Below are 24,418 nucleotides of genomic sequence, written 5' to 3' on the forward strand. Positions count from 1 at the left end.
TGCTCTTCTAATCTTCTGTGAATTGTCTTCCTCCCCTTTGAAGTTCCAGACCCATAATTCCTCCTTCTGAGCTCAGGATGGTACAGAAGCTTGGATTATCTGGCTTCCAGGGAGTCTCATATTTTATGGCGTATCCTTATGTCTTTTTTTTTTTTTAGGGATGATCTTGATCACTGCCTCCTGTACAATATCACGAACCTCTGTCCATAGTTCTTCAGGCACTCTGTCTATCAGACCTAATCCCTTGAATCTATTTGTCACTTCCACTGTATAATCATAAGGAATTTGATTTAGGTCATACCTGAATGGTCTAGTGGGTTTCCCTACTTTCTTCAATTTCAGTCTGAATTTGGCAATAAGGAGTTCATGATCTGAGCCACAGTCAGCTTCTGGTCTTGTTTTTGCTGACTGTATAGAGCTTCTCCATCTTTGGCTGCAAAGAATATAATCAATCTGATTTCGGTATTGACCATCTGGTGATGTCCACGTGTAGAGTCTTCTCTTGTGCTGTTGGAAGAGGGTGTTTGCTATGACTGGTGTGTTCTCTTGGCAAAAATCTGTTAGCCTTTGCTCTGCTTCATTTTGTACTCCGAGGCCAAACTTGCCTGTTACTCCAGGTATCCCTTGACTTCCTACTTTTGTATTCCAGTCCCCTCTGATGAAAAGGACATCTTTTTTGGGTGTTAGTTCTAGAACATCTTGTATGTCTTCATAGACATTGGTGGTTGGGGCATAGACTTGGATTACTGTGATATTGAATGGTTTGCCTTGGAAATGAACAGAGATCATTCTGTCATGTTTGAGATTGCACCCAAGTACTGCATTTCAGACTCTTTTGTTGACTATGAGGGCTACTTCATTTTTTTTTTAAGAGATTCTTGCCCACAGTAGTAGATATAATGGTCATCTGAATTAAATTCACCCATCACAGTCCATTTTAGTTCACTGATTCCTAAAATGTCAATGTTCATTCTTACCATCTCCTGTTTTGACCACTTCCAATTTACCTTGATTCATGGATCTAACATTCCACATACCTATGCAGACTTGTTCTTTACAGCATTGGACTTTACTTGCATCACCAGTCATACCCACAACTGGGCGTTGTTTTCACTTTGGCTCCATCTTTTCATTCTTTCTGGAGTTATTTCTCAACTCTTCTCCAGTAGCATATTGGGCACCTACTGACCTGGGGAGTTCATCTTTCAGTATCATATCTTTTTGCCTTTTCATACTGTTCATGGGGTTCTCAATGCAAGAAGTACATGCCAGCAAATTTGGAAAACTCAGCAGTGGCCACAGGACCGGAAATGGTCATTTTTCACTCCAATCCCAAAGAAAGGCAATGCCAAAGAATGTTCAAACTACCTCAAAATTGCACTCATATCACATGCTAGCAAAGTAATGCTCAAAATTCTCCAAGACAGGCTTCAACAGTACATGAACTGTGAATTTCAGATGTTCAAGTTTGATTTAGAAAAGGCAAAGGAACCAGAGATCAAATTGGCAATATCTGCTGGATCATCGATAAAACAAGAGAGTTCCAGAAAAACATCTACTTCTGATTTGTTGACTATACCAAAGCCTTTGTGTGGATCACAAAAAACTGTGGAAAATTCTTCAAGAGATGGGAATACCAGACCACTTTACCTGACTACTGAGAAATCTGTATGCAGGTCAAGAAGCAACACTTGGAACTGGATATGGAACAATGGACTGGTTCCAAATTCGGAAAGGATTATGTCAAGGCTGTATATTGTCACCCTGCTTATTTAACTTATATGCAAGGTACATCATGTGAAATGCCGGGCTGAATGAAGCAAAAGCTGCAATCAAGATTGCAGGGAGAAATATCAATAACCTCAGATATGCAGATGACACCAGCCTTATGCCAGAAAATGAAGAAGAACTAAAGAGCCTCTTGATGAAAGTGAAAGAGGAGTGAAAAGTTTAGCTTAAAACTCAACATTCAAAAAACGAAGATCATGGCATCTGGTCCCATCACTTCATGGCAAATAGATGGGGAAACAATGGAAACAGTGACAGACTCCATCTTCTTGGGCTCTAAAATCAGTGCAGATGGTGACTGCAGCCATGAAATTAAAAGACACTTGCTCCTTGGAAGAAAAGCTATGACCAACATAGACAGCATATTAAAAAGCAGAGACATTACTTTGCCAAAAAAGTCCATCTAGTCAAAGCTATGGTTTTTCCAGCAGTCATGTATGGGTGTGAGAGTTGCACCGTAAAGAAAGCTGCGTGACGAAGAAATGATGCTTTTGAAGTGGGGTGTTGGAGAAGAGTCCTGAGAGTCCCCTGACGGCAAGGAGATCAAACCAGCCAATCCTAATAGAAATCAGTCCTGAATATTGATTGGAAGGACTGATGCTGAAGCTGAAGCCCCAATACTTTGGCCACCTGATGCAAAGAACTGACTCACTGGAAAAGACCCTGATGTTGGGAAAGATTGAAAGCAGGAGGAGAAGGGGACTACAGAGGATGAGATTGTTGGATGGCATCACTGACTCAATGGACATGAGTTTGAGCAAGCTCCGGGAGTTGTTGATGAACAGGGAGGCCTGGCGTGCTGCAGTCCATGGGGTCACAGAGTCGGATACGACTGAGAGACTGAACTAAACTTATGATATTCTTCTGTGAATCTGTCTTATGTCAACTTAATTATGAGACCTGCCGTAGAACCTAGAAGGAAGGAGGGAAATTTTTTCTGCCCTATAGAGTCATATATTGGAATGTTGTGAGTCCATTCAATTATTTGACACTGTGTAATTGCTGCAACTTCAGGAAAAGCCAACAGAAATAGAATTGAGGCTAGGAGAGCAGAGTGCATAATTATAAGTTCCAGCAACCATCCAGAAAGATACTGCACAGAAAACAAGGTGCAGACCCCCTTGCTCATACCCTGAACATTCAGATGAGAGTAAGCTGCTCAGTCATGAGAAGGCAGAGCATACTAGTCAGTCCTGAAAGGAAATAGAAGTGTCAAGGCTACAAGCTGCATCAGAAATTTTTGCCTTCCTAAGAGAGTACTCCAAGGCATTTTCATTTTTTTCACACACTCTGTAGCAGTAAGGAAATTTAGAATATTTTTCTATAAGCTTCATCTTTGCAGATAAGACTTCTAAAACCAAATCAGATCAGATCAGATCAGATCAGTCACTCAGTCGTGTCCAACTCTTTGCGACCCCATGAATCGCAGCACGCCAGGCCTCCCTGTCCATCACCAACTCCCGGAGTTCACTGAGACTCACGTCCATCGAGTCAGTGATGCCATCCAGCCATCTCATCCTCTGTCGTCCCCTTCTCCTCCTGCCCCCAATCCCTCCCAGCATCAGAGTCTTTTCCAATGAGTCAACTCTTCGCATGAGGTGGCCAAAGGACTGGAGTTTCAGCTTTAGCATCATTCCTTCCAAAGAAATTCCAGGGCTGATCTCCTTCAGAAGGGACTGGTTGGATCTCCTTGCAGTCCAAGGGACTCTCAAGAGTCTTCTCCAACACCACAGTTCAAAAGCATCAATTCTTCAGCATTCAGCCTTCTTCACAGTCCAACTCTCACATCCATACATGACCACAGGAAAAACCATAGCCTTGACTAGATGAACCTTTGTTGGCAAAGTAATGTCTCTGCTTTTGAATATGCTATCTAGGTTGGTCATAACTTTCCTTCCAAGGAGTAAGCATCTTTTCATGGCTGCAGTCACCATCTGTAGTGATTTTGGAGCCCAGAAAAATAAAGTCTGACACTGTTTTCACTGTTTCCCCATCTATTTCCCATGAAGTGGTGGGACCGGATGCCATGATCTTCGTTTTCTGAATGTTGAGCTTTAAGCCAACTTTTTCACTCTCCTCTTTCACTTTCATCAAGAGGCTTTTGAGTTCCTCTTCATTTTCTGCCATAAGGGTGGTGTCATCTGCATATCTGAGATTATTGATATTTCTCCCAGCAATCTTGATTCCGGCTTGTGTTTCTTCCAGTCCAGTGTTTCTCATGATGTACTCTGCATATAAGTTAAATAAACAGGGTGACAATATACAGCCTTGACGAACTCCTTTTCCTATTTGGAACCAGTCTGTTGTTCCATGTTCAGTTCTAACTGTTGCTTCCTAACCTGCATACAAATTTCTCAAGAGGCAGATCAGGTGGTCTGGTATTCTCATCTCTTGAAGAATTTTCCACAGGTTATTGTGATCCACACAGTCAAAGGCTTTGGCATAGTCAATAAAGCAGAAATAGATGTTTTTCTAGAACTCTTGCTTTTTCTATGATCCAGCGGATGTTGGCAATTTGATCTCTGGTTCCTCTGCCTTAAACTAAGGCAAAATAAAACAAACATTTGAATACCATTCACTTAACAGAAATTCAGTTTATTTTATAAATATCTGAAAGATATACATACATTGATTAAATACATCCAATAATATTTTATCTTCTCAGTGTGTGTGCGAAGTCCCTACAGTTGTGTACATACATTGAATAAATACATCCAATAATATTTTATCTTCTCAGTGTGTGTGCGAAGTCCTTACAGTTGTGTCCAACTCATTTTGATCCTATGGACCATAGCTTTCCAGGCTCCTTTGTCCATGGGAATCTACAGGTAAGAATACTGGAGTGAGTTACCATTTCCTTCTCCATGGGATCTTCCTGACCCAGCAATCCAACACAGTGTCTCCTAAGGCTCCTGCATTGCTCCTTACCACTAGCACCACCTGGGAAGCCCTTCCTCTTGGCAGGTGAAGGTCAATAGATTCTAAGTCTTGTGGTTTTCTCTCTTTTATATAAAAGTAACAACTGCTTTGTTTTCACTGTTTATTTTACAATAACTCAAAGTGTATTTTTCAATCAATTACAGTACTACTGAAGTGGAAAATCTTGATTATTTAACATTTTAATAAAAGTTGTTTTCAGTTCAGTCAGTTCAGTCTCTCAGTCATGTCCGACTCTTTGCAACCCCATGGACTGCAGCATGCCAGGCGTCCTTGTCCATCACCAACTCCCAGAGCTTCCTTAAACTCATGTCCATAAAGTCAGTGATGCTATCCTACCATCTCATCCTCTGTCGTTCCCTTCTCCACCTGCCTTCAATTGTTCCCTGAACCAGGGTCTTTTTTAATGAGTCAACTCTTCACATCAGGTGGCCAAGAGTACTGGAGCTTCAACTTCAGCCTCAGTCTTTCCAATGAATATTCTGGACTGATTTCCATTAAGATTGGCTGGTTTGATCTCCTTGCAGTCAGGGGACTCTCAAGACTCTTCTCCAACACCCCACTTCAAAAGCATCATTTCTTCAGCACTCAGCTTTCTTTATGGTGCAACTCTCACATCCATACATGACTACTGGAAAAACCATAGCTTTGACTAGATGGACCTTTGTTGGCAAAGTAATGTCTCTGCTTTTTAATATGCTGTCTAGGTTGGTCATAGCTTTTCTTCCAAGGAGCAAGTGTTTTTTAATTTCATGGCTGCAGTCACCATCTGCACTGATTTTGGAGCCCAAGAAGATAGAGTCTGTCACAGTTTCCATTGTTTCTCTCATCTATTTGCCAAGAAATGATGGGACCAGATGCCATGATCTTCGTTTTTTGAATGGTGAGTTTTAAGCCAACTTTTTCACTTTCCTCTTTCACTTTCATCAAGAGGCTCTTTAGTTCTTCTTCATTTTCTGGCATAAGGCTGGTGTCATCTGCATATCTGAGGTTATTGATATTCCTCCCTGCAACCTTGATTCCAGATTGTGCTTCATTCAGCCCAGCATTTTGCATGATGTACCTTGCATCAGTTCAGTCACTCAGTCGTGTCCGACTCTTTGCGACCCCATGAACCTCAGCACGCCAGGCCTCCCTGTCCATCACTGACTCCCAGTATTCACCCAAACTCATGTCCATTGAGTCCGTGATGCCATCCAACCATCTCATCCTCTGTCGTCCCTTCACTTTCATCAAGAGACTCTTTAATTCTTCTTCACTTTCTGCCATAAGGGTGGTGTCATCTGCATATCTGAGGTTATTGATATTTCTCCTGGCAATCTTGATTCCAGCTTGTGCTTCTTTCACCTCAGCGTATCTCATGATGTACTCTGTATATAAGTTAAATAAGCATGGTGACAATACACAGCCTCGATGTACTCCTTTTCCTATTTTGGATCCAGTCTGTTGTTCCATGTCTGTTGTGACTGTTGTTTCTTGACCTGCATACAGATTTCTCAGTAGGCAGGTAAGGTGGTCTGGTATTCCCATCTCTTTAAGAATTGTTCATAGTTTGTTTTGATCCACACAGTCAAAGGCTTTGGAATAGTCAATAAAGCAGAAGTAGATGTTTTTCTGGAATTCTCTTGCTTTTTCTATGGTCCAATGGATGTTGGCAATTTCATCTCTGATTCCTCTGCCTTTTCTAAATCCATCTTGTACATCTGGAAGTTCTTGGTTCATGTACTGTTGAAACCTAGCTTGGAGGTTCTTGAGCATTACTTTGCTAGCATGTGAGATGAGTGCAATTGTGTGTAGTTTGAACATTCTTTGGCATTGCCTTTCTTTGGGATTGGGATGAAAACTGACCTTTTCCAGTCCTGTGGCCATGAGTGTCATTTGCTGGCATACTGAGTGCAGCACTTTCACAGCATCATCTTTTGGGATTTGAAATAGCTCAACTGGAATCCACCCACCTCCACTGTCTTTGTTTGTAGTGATGCTTCCTAAGACCTACTTGAATTTAGATTCTAGGATGTCTGGCTCTAGGTGAGTGATCATACCATTGTGGTTATCTAGGTCATGAAGATCTTTTTTATATAGTTCTTCTGTGTATTCTTGCCGTCTTTTCTTGATATCCTCTGCTTCTGTTAGGTCCATACAGTTTCTGTTCTTTATTGTACCCATATGTGCATGAAATGTTCCCTTGATATCTCTGATTTTCTTGAATAAATCTCTAGTCTTCCCCATTCTTTTGTTTTCTTTTCATTGATCACTGAGGAAGGCTTTCTTATCTCTCCTTGCTATTCTTTGGAACTCTGCATTCAGATGGATATGTCTTTCCTTTTCTCCTTTGCCTTTAGCTTCTCGTCTTTTCTCAGCTATTTGTTTTTAAAATAGTTGTTTTATAGCTTACAAATTACTTATAGACATAGGCTAGAAATTTCTTGGGCATAAAAGAAAAGACAGCAAAAGAATGCTATGATTCAAACATATTCAACTAATATGTAATATTAATTGCTGGTAATTAAATATGGTACAAGTAGTTAAATAAAAAGAACTCGTAGTATATATTTTACTACAAAATACACCAATAAATCTCTTTGGGATTAAGGAAGGAGATTAAGGAAATTGAAGTATGTCATAGAAGTAGGAAATGATAGCTCTAGGCTTTGATCCAAGTACTCCACACCCTAATTCTGAGCTCTTTTCATTAAGACACCTTGACTTTGCCTCCTGGGTTCATGCCAAAAGCCAAAGAAAACAGACTGAAACAAAAAGAATAAAATATGCAAAGGGAAAACTAAGAATTCTCTCCAAATCAAAATGAATTCCTCATTTTCCAGGCATCCAAACTCAGGAGAAGGCTGGGAGCACTATGAAATAGAGAACAAAGGGGCCATAGCCTTAAGTTCTGAGTGCTATCTAGTTTGGCTCAAAGTTTCAAAGGACATTAACTCAGGGACAAAATAGTATTTGGGGGATGAAAATATGATTTCCTTCCTTGGAAATTCAAAGTTCTGTACAGAGGCTCAAAAAATGGCTCCCATCCCCCACCCCTGGGAAAGAATTTTAGAAAGATGAGTGGGCGTCTTCTTTTGGCACCTGATGGTCAGGGGCTCCCTGCTGAGCAGTGTGCATGAGGGCTTCTGGCTGGTGAGCGACTGGTATCTACATTGTTCTTGAAGACACGACTGGACACACTTCACACATAGGGTCCCTCTCAGTTTGCAGAGAAGAGAAGATTTTACACTGAACAAAGTCTAATAAGAAGGCCTTTCATAGACACACAAAAGCCAGTGATGTAGTTTTCCCTGCCCTGAATTTCAATTAGCATCCTAAGCAACAAACCTGAAAATGACAGAAATGTCTGCATTTAGTCTGTGGGTCCAAGCCAAAGACATAAAGTATATATTAAGAATCATGATTAGCCAGATGAATTCTCAGCATGTACATGAGAGGAATATTGCCTAAGAGCATTCTGTTGGAGTCTCATATTTTTTTAATCTTACCTAAAAACTCCTGATAATGCCCTTCTTTGTTTTACCTATTAAACATTTTACTGAATTACATAGTGGGATAAAATATGTTTCCACTCACCATTTGTTTCATCAAAGTATGTGTGAGATATCTTTGATTCTTTAGTGGCACCTCAGTTATTTAATTCTACTCTTGTTAATGATGTATACTTTCAGTAAAGCTCACATTCTCCAGAAACATTTTACTGATAGACTTTTAAAATAAAAAGTTTTCATTAAGTCAGAGCTGCTTTTTGTAAAGAATCAGCCATAACACAAACATGTTATCAGTTATATTCAGACTTTGAAGATATATTATATAATTTTATTACTATCCATATATTTTATTCATCATTATTTTAATATCTTTCATTAGTGAATTGAGGATATAAGTCTAAATAACAATATCTTGAAGCAATCACAATGGTAAATTAATATACTCCTGGGGCCCAAGATATGATTGGTTTAATATAAGTCAATTTTAGGGGAACATAAAATTAAACATCATTAAAAAAATCAAAGCAAATAATTTTAGCATGTATTCCTAATGAGTTACCAACCAGTGTCTCGCCATCAGATTTATGGTGACACTCAAAAGACACTTTTAAAGTGTTATAAACCCAGAGAATTTAATATTTCTCCATAAAACTGCATCATAAATACTAAAATGATGCATTATTTACCTATCTCTGCTGATAAGTTTTTCTGTGGATTAAGATCAAATTAGAAAGCTGTATTGACTAGTAAAAATGATTTTTTTGCATATGGAGAATATACTATTAAATTACTCAACTTGTATTTAGCTCCTATAATTAAGTCTGAAGAGAAATATGCTCTACATTTCAGTCTAAGAAGATAGTTTGCAGTAAAAAACCAACAATTCCTACTATCAAAATCTGGGAGGACAGTATTCATATTTAAAGTCCTTTAAAAAAAATCATGGCAACATTTACTTGAAGTCCAAAATATTATGTATTCATGTATTTATTTTCAATATTATATTTTAAATACATCTGCCTTTCTAATATAATATTCCATATTAATATATACACTACTGTTTAAATCTAGTAACATGAATTCTAGGGGAAAAGAAATAAATAATGACTACTTGAAATCATATTATTTGGTAGGACCTTAGTTGCCTGACCAGGGACTGAATCTGGGCCACAGCAGTGAAAATGCCAAATCCTAACCACTAGACTACCAGGGAACTCCCAGTGATCTGCGTTTTAATAAGCAATTGTGATGCACCTTAAGTCTGACAACCACTAGTCCAGATAAAAAAGATCAATTAACAAAAGCTGAAGTTCATCCAGAAAACAAATGCTCATAGCAGATTGGTCTATTATCTACTCAATGACATAAACAGGATAGACAAACAGACAATGGAGCAAAATAGACAGCCTAGAAACAGACCACATTTATATTGAAACTTAATAAACAACAGAAATGTCACTGCAGATCAACGGGGGAATTATGGGCTACAAGAAAATTCAGAAGAACATATCTATGACTTTGCAGCACAGAATTTCTTCAGTAAGAAACAAAGATGGCTAACTTGTAGAAGAAAAGACTGATATACTTGAAGTGAAGCGAAGTTGCTCGGTCATGTCCGACTCTTTGCGACCTCATGGACAGTAGCCAACCAGGCTCCTCCGTCCATGGGATTTTCCAGGCAAGAATACTGGAGTGGATTGCCATTTCTTTTTCTAGGGGATCTTCCCGACCCAGGGATTGAACCTGGGTCCCCAGCATTGTAGGCAGATGCATTACCGTTTGAGCCACTATTCATCAGTGTGAGTGAAATCGTTCACTTGTGTTTGGCTCTTTGCGATCCCATGGACTGTAGCATACCAGGCTCCTCAGTCCATGGGATTTTCCAGGCAAGAATACTGGAGTGGGTTGCCATTTCCTTCTCCAGGGGATCTTCCTGACCCAGGGATTGAACCTGGGTCTCCTGCATTGTAGGCAGACGCTTTACCATCTGAGCTACCAGGGACGCCTTCTACTTGTAGAAGAAAAGACTGATATACTTAACTACACTAAAATTTAATATTTCTGTTCTTCTGAGTATCACTTACAATAAAGTTAATGATAAGACAAAAGTATAACTAGGAATATATTTCTCATACATATTGGCAAAGACTTGTATTTAGTATTTATTCAAATGCACAAGACACTATTACAAGTGCTAGGGATGAGACAGTCTGGGACCTGGGACCCTTTGCTGCAGTGCTGCAATGCTCCTACCTAGACACACCTCTCCTCTAGCACAAAATACAAGAAACTATATGGGACTAAAAATAACTGCATGCATGTACGGTTAGATCAAATTTTGGACAAAAGATACAAAGAGACCAAAAAACCCAACTGTCACTTCTGAAGAGCCTGGAACAAAAGCAGAAGGTTGAGAGCAAAAGTAGGAGACTGCACATGTCTCTTGAACATGACACCACCTAAGGGGTAAGCAAATTACCTAAGCCACCTTCTAACCTGACCCCTGGACACACACCCACCCAGGAGCAGGCAAACAAGAGAACCTGTTACTTGTTCTTACTCTTTCCTGCTGAAAAGCAGGGGCTCCAATAAAGCCTTGCCTGAATTTCCTGTCTGATTTCTGATCAATTTCTATTGATTAAGGAGGCCAAGAACCCTGGTTGGTAACAGGTATACAGTAAACAACAAAAAACTATGACAATCTGTGTTCTTAAACTTATATGCCTTGCTTACAACAGACATAAGTAAGTTATGTAGTTTATTTACTTAAATTATATGTATATATTATATACACACACATATACATGTATACAGGGACTCAGAAGAAAGTTTATACTGGGGAGGTCTGGACAAGAGGTGTATGGATGGGTATGTGGTAGTGCTCACACAGTATGGAGACCTTTGTCTACATTAACATTTAGAGAACATCTACCATGGAAGAGACAATAAACATCCCAGCAGAAAGAATGCCTTATACGTTGACATCTGCCAGTCTCTGTCACCAGCAAGTCTCATGCTGACAAATGGAGCCATGAAGGTAGTGGGATACAGGGAGGTTCTCTCTGTAGATAACAGACTTCAATTCTCAGGGCCAGAGTTCTCCAGCAGGGCTTAATTCCCCTGAAATGACTGAGGTTATTATTCATTAACTTCTTGTTCATTCTATTCCAGCTATCATTATGTTGGATTTTGGACCATATGTGGCCCCCAAATTTCTTAATCGATGGGGCTCCTTCACTGTTCTGGCAGCTCACGTAAAGGAGCTTTTAAGAGTTAGATAAAAATTAACAAGGAAATGAATACTCAGAATGTGACCTGATTGCTATCACAGTAGATAATAATTATGCCGAAAAGAAAATCATTTTTTATAAAATTGAAAATTTTAATAAAGTTTGAAATCTTGGGAAAACATAATTTCAGGAGTGTTCTCAGACAAGAAAATCCTCCAGTAGATATAATGCACTTCTTTGATGAAATGACTCCCACAACCATCTATTAAAATAGATTGTTTATGTATGACACAGCTATAGGGCTATGACCTTGAAGGGGAATGACTGACTGCACAGAAATAACATAAACAGAAATGGCCTCTGTGCTCAGCTGAGCAAATCTGTATCTATCATTGTTAAAAGTTGAAACCAATTTGTGAAAAGCAATAGAGGATCCTAATAGAATATGACTATATGAAAAGGAATGCACAAATAAATGGGAGAGAGATCTTACCACTCTGCCTAACAAGTTATGAGATATGTGCTTTGGTACAGGCAACAGTATACAATCTTTATTTATACTTTAGAATTCTCTTCTCCACTCTTATTTCTTTAAGCCAGAAGTAAAGATGGAAGGGTGTATCCCTGAAGCCAACTGCCGACATAGCCTGAAAACTTGCCTAGCAGAACCTCTTCAAAACTAAGGAAGGGCTCTGTAGTTCTTCATCAACAAAAGAACCAACGAAATAAAGGTAGAAGTCTTAGTTTATAGTTAACTCTTTTTTTTTTTCTCTTTTAACCAAGATACCTGCTTGGTTAAAAGCAACAAGAACTTCACTCTCATTGTGAACAATTAGAAAACTAAACAAAACACATGAAACAGCTGTTTTCAGACACTGAACAAGGGGCCTGTAAGACTGACCTCTGGAAGAAGGGAAACAGGAGATGAGTGCTATGAACACCCTGGATGCAATTCATGGACTGCAGATGTAGGGAGTGGGACCCTAGAGAACCTAGAGGCCCCGCTGAGGTGAGGAGTTCAGAGCTCAGGAAGCTGAGGTGGAAGGAAGCTGCAGGGCAGAATTCCGGAAAGGACGGACAAAGAGAGAGACCTCCAGAAATCTGTGTGTTTCCTGTGTTCTTCCTGGGTTGGAAGCAAAACATGATGCACAATTCTCGAATTAACAAGAAACACAGCACAAGTTGCCAGCGTCCAGGGGCTAAAATATGATGAACAATTTCACATTGGTAGTAATTTTTTTCTTTTCTTAATTATATTTGTAGTTCTTTGATAATCATTTAACCGTTTAATTTCTTAATACATTTTTATTGTAACATGTCAACAAATGTTTATTGATTCTGCATGATTTGGGGGCAAGAAAGTATTATAAACAGGTAACCACTCATTCATTCCTTCTATTAGTTCAACAAATACATATTAAATGAATATACTATGCAAAAAATTGTGTAGGTTCTGAGATTATAAAAAACACTGGGCATTTCTCTATCTCAAAGAGTTTGTAATTTAGTTGGTAAATGTGTTTAGCACTAATAATAGTTAACATTTATTGAATCCTGGTATGCAAGTACTAGTCTTAATTCTAAGTACTTTATATGTAATACAGAGTAGGAAATGGCAACCCACTCCAGTACTCCTGCCTGAAAAATTCCATGGACAGAGAAGCCTGGCAGGCTACAGTCCAGGGGGTCGCAAAGAGTTGGACACAACTGAGCATGCAGTCTATATGTAATAATTTACTAATAATTTACTAACTCCTCACAACATTATGTGGTAGGTATTATTATTCCAATTTGGTAAACAAAGTCAGGCACAGAGAGTTTACATAATTTGCTTAAACGTTCCGGAGGTGGCAGGGCCAAGATTTTTAGATTCCAGAACAGATGCTATTAAACACTATTGTATGATGCTCAAAAATGAACTATTCAAAGAGAGTTTATTGGTACTGGGGGTGTCTATCATATGCAAATCAGTCTGCGAGGTAGTGAACTTATATATATACAGCATAATCCTGACTTTTAGGAAATCTATAGTCCACATGTGACTACCATTAAAACAATTATTATGGGTTAATATCTGGAAAATATCCATAATATATCACATGACTCCTGTAGGAAAAGATGTATTATGAGTCTCAAACAATTTGTTTATGTCTTAACTTTTGATTCAGTTCAATTGCTCAGTCATGTCCAACCCTTTGCGACCCCACGAACCGCAGGACGTCAGGCCTCCCTGTCCATCACCAACTCCCTCAGTTCACCCAAACCCATGTCCATTGAGTCAGTGATGCCATCCAACCACCTCATCCTCTGTCGTCCCCTTCTCCTCCTGCCCTCAATCTTTCCCAGCATCAGGCTCTTTTCAAATGAGTCAGCTCTTCGCATCAGGTGGCCAAAGTATTGGAGTTTCAGCTTCAACATCAGTCCTTCCAGTGAACACCCAGGACTGTTAACTTTCAGTTCAGTTCAGTTCAGTCGTTCAGTTGTGTCCGACTCTTTGCGACCCCATGAATCGCAGCACGCCAGGCCTCCCTGTCCATCACCAACTCCTGGAGTTCACTCAGACTCATGTCCATCGAGTCAGTGATGCCATCCAGCCATCTCATCCTCTGTTGTCCCCTTCTCCTCCTGCCCCCTATCCCTCCCAGCATCAGAGTCTTTTCCAATGAGTCAACTTTTCGCATGTTAACTTTAGGAGGACTTTATTGTCAGATGAGAACTGGCTCTATAATTGTGTTAAAAATAATTATTTAGCAAATGTTAAAAATATTTAGCAAAGTCTTTTAATTATTAATGATTGAAAATATTTGCATAGTCTTTTCTAGAACATTTTTTATTATTTTAAAATATTCACCAATTGTGAAATAAATGTTTCTTTGGTGCTGTTTGGTGTTTCACTGTCCAAGTTTCCCAGGCCTGCCATAACTAACTGCAGTAAGCTTGCTAGCTTAAACAATAGAATTTACTGTCTCACAGTTCTAGATCCAGAAGTCTGAAATTCAGGGGTGGAGAGCACAGCACTCCTTCTGCAGGCACTAGAGGAGAATCCTTCCTTGAGTTTTCCAGCATCTTGTGGCCCCCGGCATTCTTTGTCTCAGTCAGCAGAACTGTGATTTCTGCCTCTGTCTTCACATGGCTTCTTCCCTGGGTCTCTGTCTGTTTTCTCATCATCTGTCTCTTATAAGACACTTGTCATTGGATATAAGGTACACTTTAATCCAGGATGATCTCATGTCAAGATCTTTACGGTAACTGCATTTGCAAAGACACTTATTACAAATAAAGTCATAGTCTGAGGTACTAGAGGTTAGCATGTGTTGAGCTATATGACATTAATTTAGGAGCCATAATTCTGTCAAGTATATCCACCTTAGCTATTATTTTTTGCTGTTTTGCTAACTGAGGACAGTAGGAAGATAAAGGGGATATGGCCAGGACATCAGGGAGGGACTTGGTAGTAACAAGAATAGAGGAGGGTGGGATGATTTGGGAGAATGGCATTGAAACATGTATAATATCATATATGAAACAAATCGCCAGGTAAAGTTCAATGCATGATACTGGTTGCTTGGGGCTGGTGCACTGGGACGACCCAGAGGGATGGTACGGGGAGGGAGGAGGGTGGGGGTTTTGGGATGGGGAACACATGTATACCTGTGGTGGATTCATGTTGATGTATGGCAAAACCAATACAATATTGTAAAGTAATTAACCTCCAATTAAAATAAATAAATTTATTTTTAAAAAATTTTTTTAAAAAGAAAAAGCAGATACAAATAGAAGACACAAGTAACAGCGCAGCCAAGGAGTTCATGACTCTCCTCTCATCAGGCCTGAATATAGACACAAGAGATCAGGTTTGGAGACAGTGTTCAGGAATTTTTGGTAATGAGCTACATTCATGCTTCTATAAAAGGACATTTTTAGGTAAAGTACATACATAGAGAAGGAGAAATAATCTTGCTGTCTAAATCCATGACTTACCCTGGGGTCACATTACTAATAGTAACAGTCCATATATTACTGGTTCTCGCCTCTATCAGCTACTGCAATATCTCTAAATATGAACTCATCTCATCCTTATAATTATTTCTGGGAGTCTCCTTTAGCTGTCCTCCTGGAATCAGAAACATGTTAGCCATTTCCTTCCTCTCCCGTTCTGGCCCTGTCCCGCAATGTCCACTGTGGGGCTTCCACTGCCTCCAGCTGGCAGGAAGGGGCATTACTACTGCTTTGAATGATCCTGGTAAGCCCCTCTTGCCATGTTCCACCAGGCCTTGCTGCCCAATTATGCTGGGTACACCTGACACCAACGCTACTTAGGTGGTTGAATTGCTTCCAGAGACCAACACCATGGAGATGGTGGAATCCCCTCGGTATCACAAGTGCACTGCTCCTCAAAATGCAAAGCTTCACCGAACCCTATGAAAACACGAAGGTACTTCTTTCCCTCTAGTACAACCCTTTTCACTTGGTTTTATAGCAATACTGCTTGTGTCATAGTGGCTAAGAGACTTTTACTTGGTGTCTCATCATTCCCATACCCTCTACCTACAACACCACACATAAACCCATCACTTATACATACAGACAGACAGCAGTTAGAATCAACAAACATCTGAGCAGGAGGACACATCTGAGTAACATACCCTTAACTAGAATTGCCCTCTGACAATGGATGAATTTCTGGGTCAAGTGAAGAAAACAGCAAACAACAAGGCAATAAAACACAGAAATAAATGACTACTATCTACACTAGATCTTTGTACAAAGTTTGGATGAGTTCCCTAGGACAGGGAACACAGGTGAACAATAAATATTTGTTAAGTGAATCCATGATACAGAGGAATTGATCTGTGGAAAACATGTCCTTGGGTCTCCCGAGGTAATAAAGTGCTCAGCCTCTGAGAACGCTCCTTCCTGCACCCAAAGAAAGACTCACTTGTGCTGCTCAGTTGCTCAGTCGTGTCCGACTCTGTGTGACCCTATGGACTGTAGCCCACCACACTCCTCTATCCATAGGATTCTCCAGGCAAGACTACTGGAGTGGGGACCTCCTTCAGGGAATCTTCCAGACCCAGGGATTGAACTGGCATCTGTCTCCTGCATTGTCAGGTGGGTTCTTTACCACTAACGCCACCTGGGAAGCCCAAGACTCACTTACACTTCATCCTTTATTCCCTAGCCCAGCCAGGAAGTTGTGATATTTTGAATTGGAGATCTATTGCCTAAAAAGCTATTTTGATTGAAACAGAAGGTCAAATAAGGGAAGGGTAATCATAGTAACTTGCAGGCATTCAAGCAGTATAAATTTTATTTAAGACCTTTGGGCAAAGCCAGTAAATGCACAGGCTTAAATCACTGAGGGAAAGCAGCTGCTGCTCACCCACACAACAAGCTGTCCCGGGAATCTGGAAATGTTTACACAGAAATTCAACCTAGAAAAGTAACCAGTGGCATCCAGAGGAATAGCAGACAAGTAATATGTTCGAGAGCAGTGTTTTCAACTTGTGACCTGTGACCTAGCAAGGGTTTGTGAAATCAATTTAGAGGCTGATTTCAAAACCAATACAATATTGTAAAGTTAAATAAAATAAAATTTTAAAAAATTAAAAAAAAAAAGAAAGGAAAGAATAAGGTAAAGCAGGATAGAAGAGAAGAGATGATATCAGCATGCACTGTAGAAAACAGTAAGCTTTATTTCACGGATTTGCTTTGGAAATATGTTAGTATATGCACACGTATACCTGTACCTGAACGTGTACACCTGCATATGTATGCATGTGAGGAGTAATGCAAAATGCATTGTTTATTGTGGGTTATGTAAGAAATGTTTGCAAGGCACCAGAGCAGTGCACATCCCATCCAGAATGGTGATGCCACTCAGCTCCAAATGGTTCTTCCTGTAACTTAGATTTCCAAGAAAAGCCAGAAATCTGCATCTTTGTGAAATGCCACGATTTTTAAATGATGACAACTGATCAAAAAAACAGAGGTGCAGCACAAGTATGTGTGTTGAAGACAGCCCACCCACAGACAAACAGTTTGAGTATTCCATCCTAGACTATTATTGTTATAAACTTCCTCTGCAGAAAGAGATGCTATGCGTCACTCTCTTGTTTACAAATATTTAATGCCCTTTCCTCTGAGCCTCTTCTTTGGGGAAGATCACACAATGCTCTCACTGACGTTAATCATGGACACACAATTTGCTTGGGCCAGTGGAATGTGAAGGAAGTGAAGTACTTGCCACCTCTAAGCAGAAGCTTTAGGAGCTTGAGTGTGATCCACTGCATTGCCACCTCTTTTTTTACTGTCTGGAGACCAGCAATGACACAACTGGGGGCTGTCCCTTCCCAAGCGGCCATAATGGTTGGCATGTGGAGCAGAGTCGCCGACCATCAGAAAAAGACACGTGGCAAGAGCAAGAATTAGATCTTGCTGTTTTAAGCCACTGAGATTCTTAAGTTTTATCACACTGTAGGATGCTGCTGCTGCTGCTAAGTTGCTTCAGTCATGTCCAACTCTGTGCAACCCCATAGACAGCAGCCCACCAGGCTCCTCCGTCCCTGGGATTTTCCAGGCAAGAATACTGGAGTGGATTGCCATTTCCTTCTTCACATTGTAGGATAACTCAGCTTTAATTCATTGATATGATGATTTATACAGACATTTCATAATCAGCTTTATTAAATAGTGCTTCTAAGGATCTTTTATTAATAATATCTTACTTTTAAAATAATAGCATACCAAATGACCAACAGACATACTAAAAGAACTTCGGTTTTATTAGTCATCAGGAAATTGCACATTAAAATCATGGTCCACTACCACTCTACACTCACTATGACTAAAATGAAAAAGAAAGAAAATACCAAGCACTGGTGAAGATGTGATATAACCAAGCTCTCACTTCCTAGGCATGTACAATCACTCTGGAAAATTGTTTGGCAATCTCTACTAAAGCTGAACAGGCATACTCTGCTGGAGTTCTACTACCAGGCACATAACTGACAGAAATGTACATATACATGTTCCAAAATACACAAACAAAGATGTTCACAGCAGCCTTATTCCTAATTGCATGCTCGTGTTCTCAGTCGTGTCTGACTCTTTGTGACGCCATGGACTGTAGCCCGCCAGGTGCCTCTGCTCATGGGATTCTCCAGGCAAGAATACTGGAACAGGTTGCCATTTCCTATTCCAGGGGATCTTCCTGACCCAGGGATCTAACTCACATCTTTTGAGTCTCCTGTATTGCCAGGCAGGTTCTTTCTCAGCTGAGCCACCAAGGAAGCCATCTCTAATAGCCAAATATCTCAACTCAAATGCCAATTGACAATGGAAAAATAAATTGATATATTCATACAATGAGATATATGCATACATACATATATGTATAATTGATATACAATGTATGTCATATACAAAGTTGCTATGAACTTTGTTGTGTACCTTTCCTAACTCAAAAGTGAAGTTTTCTAGGGTATAGACCTAGGATTGGAATTGCTAGATCTTAGAATCTATACAGCTTTAGTTTTACTAGATAAGACCCACCAGTTTTTCAAGGTTGTTGTACTAAATTGCATGCCCACCCTTAATGCTCCTGAGGGTCCCAACTTCACTTACATTTGGTGTTATCCATACCTTTTTTATACCCTGGTGCAGCTTTGAAGAGATAGAGAGGCTCAACCAAACGTTACACAAATGTGAATGATCATTGGATCCACACTAATATAAGGAATACATTTCATATTCCAGAATAAATAAAATAACTTTATGTAATTGTATATATTTCTACTTCCCTAACACAATACCTGATCTTTTCTCCATAGCTTGGACATTTCCAGAAAATTTACATTTCTAGTTTTAGTGATGTTTAGAAAAAGGTTTATATCATTAAAAAGAAATTATTGAATGCATATTTCTGCTTTGTGGTGAACTGCACAAAATAATTAGGTACTTGAATTTTGCTAATATCCAAGAAATCAAATTAACATTGAATGAATCTGTTAGTTCCAGTGTTTCTTTTTTATTTTACATTTTTATTGGCATATAGCTGATTTAATATGTTGTGTTAGTGTATGCTGTACAGCAAAGTGAATCAGCTATAATTTTTTTTAAGATTCTTTTCCCATATAGGTCATTACAGAGTATTAAGAGTTCCCTTGCTACACATTAGGTCCTTATTAGTTACCTATTTCACACATAGTAGTGTGTATATGTCAATCCTCATCTAATTTATCATTCCTCCCTTTCCCCAACGATAGCTGTAACTTTGCTTTTTACATCTGTGACTCTATTTCTCTTTTGTAAATAAGTTTGTTTGTACCTTTCTTTAAGAATCCACAGATAAGTGATATCATATGATATTTGTCTTTCTCTTACTTCACTGAGTAAGACAGTCTCTAGATGCATTCATATTGCTGCACTGACATTATTTCATTCTTTTTTAAGAAAGCCAATGTTTCACTTAAGTCGCTCAGTCATATCCGACTCTTTGTGACCCCATGGATAGTTCATGGAATTCTCCAGACCAGAATACTGGAGTAGGTAGCCTTTCCTTTCTCCAGGGGATCTTCCCAATCCAGAGATTGAACTCAGGTCTCCCACATTGCAGGCGGATTCTTTACCAGCTGAGCCACCAGGGAAGCCCAAGAATACTGGAGTGGGTAACCTATCCCTTCTCCATTGAATATTCCTGACCCAGGGATCAAACCAGGGTCTCCTGCGTTGCAAGTGGCTTCTTTACCAGCTGAGCTACCAGGAAAGCCCTCTTTTTCATGAAAGCCAATGTTTCTTATCTCATGTAATCTCATAATTTCCTTTTTACAGATAAGAAAAAGACGATAAGAGAAGTGACAGAGGTGGCCGGGTCAGAATTCAAAGTCATGTCTGTCTGATTACAAAATACCTTTATCTTTATGAATCATCACTGCCTCTTTTCATAATTTTGTTTCTGAGCTATTATTTTCCCAGTCTTTCAAAACAAAGATACATTGTAATTTTTATTTTTATCATTTGGCAAAAGAGAAATCCTGTTGGGCTTAAAATTTGAAGCCCAAGGAAACTGATTATCTATTACTTTTTTGTGAATGGCCTTTGGCAAGTGAGTGAATCTCCTTAAACTGCAGCCTACTGATGTGATGCAACATGAGGATAACAATCATATGTACATCAGAGGATTAAATCAGAGAAATAATCGTAAATCTTTGGCATAGTACTTCATACATAGTAGGTGTTCAATATATGCTAGCTATTACTAATAACACTACACACATGCCAACATTTACTAAGGGTAACGCTATAAAGACAGGGAAGCCTGGCGTGCTGCAATTTATGGGGTCACAAAAAATCAGACACGACTTTGCAACCCAACAACAATAACAACACTATAAGAAGCCTGGCTTTTTACTACTGATCTTTGTCTTCTTTTACATACAGCAAAGCATCTGGCACAGAGCAGCAAGCCAGAGAAATTGTGATTGGGTGTCAGGGATGTGCTATGCAGGATGACATTTAGCTGAAGTTAGAAACAGACAGCTTTGTTAACATCTCCATTTTAGCCCAGGGAGATGAATTTCAGACTTCTGAACTACAGGTCTATAAGAATGTATTTTTTTAATCCACAAAGTTTATGGTAATTTGTCACAACAAACTAACAGAAGTGGTTACTTCTGTAGAGTGGGGCTGGAGGTTGGGCAGTGTGAAGAAAGATTTCATGTTTATGTCATTCCACTTTAGTTAAGTATTTTGACATGTATATATAACTTTTAAAATACATAACAACAATGAAGGGTTGAGTTAACTAGTACTTTGAGAACTGTATTTTTCCTTTATAGTGGCAATAAATTTAAAGAAAATTTTTTATTATAGCCAGAAATAATGAGGTAAACATAATAAAAAATTTAAAGAGGGGAAATTTTGTACAGGTGCTAGTAAACTCAAAAGGACTAGAAACTGAGTTTGCAGTTTCACCCTTACAAATTACACAAGGTGACCTAAACATACTTAGAGTATGTCTGTGTGTAAAAAGATTAAAAGATTAATACAATTTTAAAAAGTAGGCGGAATACCTAGTGAAAGGCAAAAACAAAACAAGATAAAACTCGAGTTTCCTTTCTCATCCCTGAGTATTCAATAGGTGTGCATCATTGCCCTATAGTTTCACTATCTCTTAAAATTAACTAAGTGATAAATATGCACTGCTAGTTGCACAATGTTTTCTAGACAGTCATTGTATGTGTGTGTGTGTGTGTACATGTATGTGCTCTCAGTCGTGTCTGACTCTCTGCAAACTCAGGGACTCCTCCTCCTCCCGTCAGGCGCCTCTGTCCATGGAATTTTCCAGGCAAGAATACTGGAGTGGGTTGCCACTTCCTACTCCAGGGGATCTTCCTGACCCAGGGATCAAACTGATGTTTCTTGAGTTTCCTGCACTGGCAAGTGGATTCTTTACCACTGAGCCACCTGGGAAGCCAGACAGTCTTCTTATTATATCATAATGCAATTAAAAAAAAAAAAATCTAACCCATGCCATTGATATTGTTCTAATTGTTTACTATGTTTTGCATTTTATCTTCATAACCTACTAAGGTAGGCACTATTATCATGCCTATTTCTTTGAGGCACAAAGAAGTTACCTGCCCCAAATCCACATAGCTAATAAGTGATGACACCCAGATTTGAATAGTTAGAGGAAAATTGCAGAGTGTACAGTATTACCTGTACGTAATATAGTCAGGAAAGTCTGACTCAATGTGTACCTTGTGATTAATATAGTGTAGGAAAAGCTTTAGTTTTACTGGTACTTTAAGCATCACAGATCTAAGGCTGTGGAATTAACATAATGATATGCTTTTTAGTATTTTTCATTAAAATAGTTTAGCGTCTCTTTCATACAGGTTCTCCCAACAATCCTTCTTGTGTCTCCTATTTCAAGGGGTGGATCAGTAACTAAAATGGACTGGTATACCAACATTTATTATTAAATCCCATTTTTGTCCTTTTCAAGTCTCTATTGTAGGACCCATCCTTCAGTATTCCTGGAACACAACCTAGTGCTGCAACAGAATCACTTGCAAATGACTGGTATTATCAACTCACGTAGGAAGATATTTGTGCATAAAAATAAACAGAATAAAATAATGGAAAAACTTCAATTCAATGCTGCCAATTAAACAATTAAAATTTAAAATATGAGAAAGCAAACAAACTCATCCTCAGGTCCCTGTACCCCTTAGTGATCTCTAAGAAAACAGTCCCACACACATAGCATTTTAACTTAGACTCCATTTGAATGTTGTCAGGGACAACTATATATATTCCCTCCCTCTCCAGCTATAATGATCTGTATCATCTTCCTCTGTGAAAATCAAACCAGAAAGTCTCTTCTCTCTTGTTTTAACTCCAGATGAGAGAAGAAGAGAGAAAAGGAAAGACACACTCACAGACAAATCAATAAACAACTTTAAAGTAGATTTATATTTTGAGTGAACTCCGGGAGTTGGTGATGGACAGGGAGGCCTGGCGTGCTGTGATTCATGGGGTTGCAAAGAGTCGGACATGACTGAGCTACTGAACTGAACTGAACTGAACTGAACCATAATACAGGATCAATTACACCATTTGAAGGAACATGCACAAGAATATATTTTGTTTTAAAGAGATACTCGTACATATCAGGCTTCCTGCCAGACCCACTTTTTCATCCCAGGTCACCAGGAAGTTTGCTTGTTCAAATCTTTTTTTTTATTGGCCAGCTGTTACCATACTTTTTAGGCCTCCCTTATGGCTCAACTGGTAAAGAATCCGCCCGCAATGCAAGAGACCTGGGTTCGATCCCTGGGCTGGGAAGATACCCTGGAAAAGGGAATGGCAACCCACTCTAGTATTCTTGCCTGGAGAACTCCATGGACAGAGGAGCCTGGAGGGCTACAGTCCATGGGGTCACAAAGAGTCAGACATGACTGAGTGACCCTAGCTATGTGGGGTTCTTCTCCCTAGAAAATAGTACTGAGTAACATACTGGCACCTCAGCTTCCCAGTTCCCCCTTTCCCCTACCCACATCATGTTCACCCTATCCTAACTTCGAGTTCTTGAAATCCGTACAAGAATCTTTCGTTTTCATTTTAAGATTTGCATTTTCATGCATATCAGGAAAGCAGATTTCAACTGCTCAAGGACTTCACTTTTGCAATTACCCCTTCTACCTCTCTTCTCCAATTTATCCTTATTTAAGGTTTTTCAGTTAACACACACACATCTCCCATTAAAATAAACCACCACCACAGATGCCAAAATCCTCAACTAAATTTGCTTATACCTGATATCTCCATTTCTTTGCATTCTGTCTATGGCCCACTTTAATTAGGCCTTGACTCCCTCTACTCCAGGGAAATCTCTTGCCAAGGTAATTGGCCACCTCCATCTTCCCAATCTATTGATCAATTCTTAGTTTCATCTTATTTGCACAGTTCTTTATTTTCTCCTTTTGGAAGCACATTTATCTCTAGGATTTAGTCTCCTTTAATGACTCGCTGTTTTCTTCACTGACTTCTGTATATCGGAGTGTCTGAGGTCTGATCGTCAGATGTCTTCTCTTGTCACTTCACAGTGATCACATCTGGGCCCATGGCTTGGATTACCTGCTTCACTTGGATATCTAATAGGCATCTCAAAACCTAATGTGATCAAAACAGAACTCCTGATGTCACCACACCCCAACACACCAACCCAGTCCCTCCATGAAGATTTCTCATTTTATAATGTGACATTATAATTATATTTGCTGTCCATCTCACCCACACAAATTTCATGAGAACAAGGATGTTGTCTTGTTTCTTGTCTTGTTGTCTTGTCTTCAGGGCCTAGACTAGTATCTGGCAACTAAAAGGTGTTCAATAAATATTTCATGAATGCAGTATAGTGGGAGTAAGAAAGTAAAAACAATAAGCACTTGAAAAACTACA

At 39.3% G+C, this 24,418-nt stretch overlaps 1 protein-coding gene and 1 non-coding gene across 6 annotated transcripts in view; both read right to left on the minus strand.

Moving 5' to 3' along the window:
• Window positions 1-24,418, minus strand: part of BICD1 (BICD cargo adaptor 1) — a 252,610-nt gene that overhangs the window by 87,656 nt on the left and 140,536 nt on the right. The gene's annotated exons all lie outside the window — the stretch shown is intronic.
• On the minus strand, window positions 10,149-10,221 carry TRNAC-ACA (transfer RNA cysteine (anticodon ACA)). Its single transcript has one exon. It is a non-coding gene; the product is annotated as a tRNA-Cys (tRNA).

The sequence above is a fragment of the Bos javanicus genome, chromosome 5 (genome assembly GCF_032452875.1).
Source record: "Bos javanicus breed banteng chromosome 5, ARS-OSU_banteng_1.0, whole genome shotgun sequence".
NCBI lineage: Eukaryota > Metazoa > Chordata > Mammalia > Artiodactyla > Bovidae > Bos > Bos javanicus.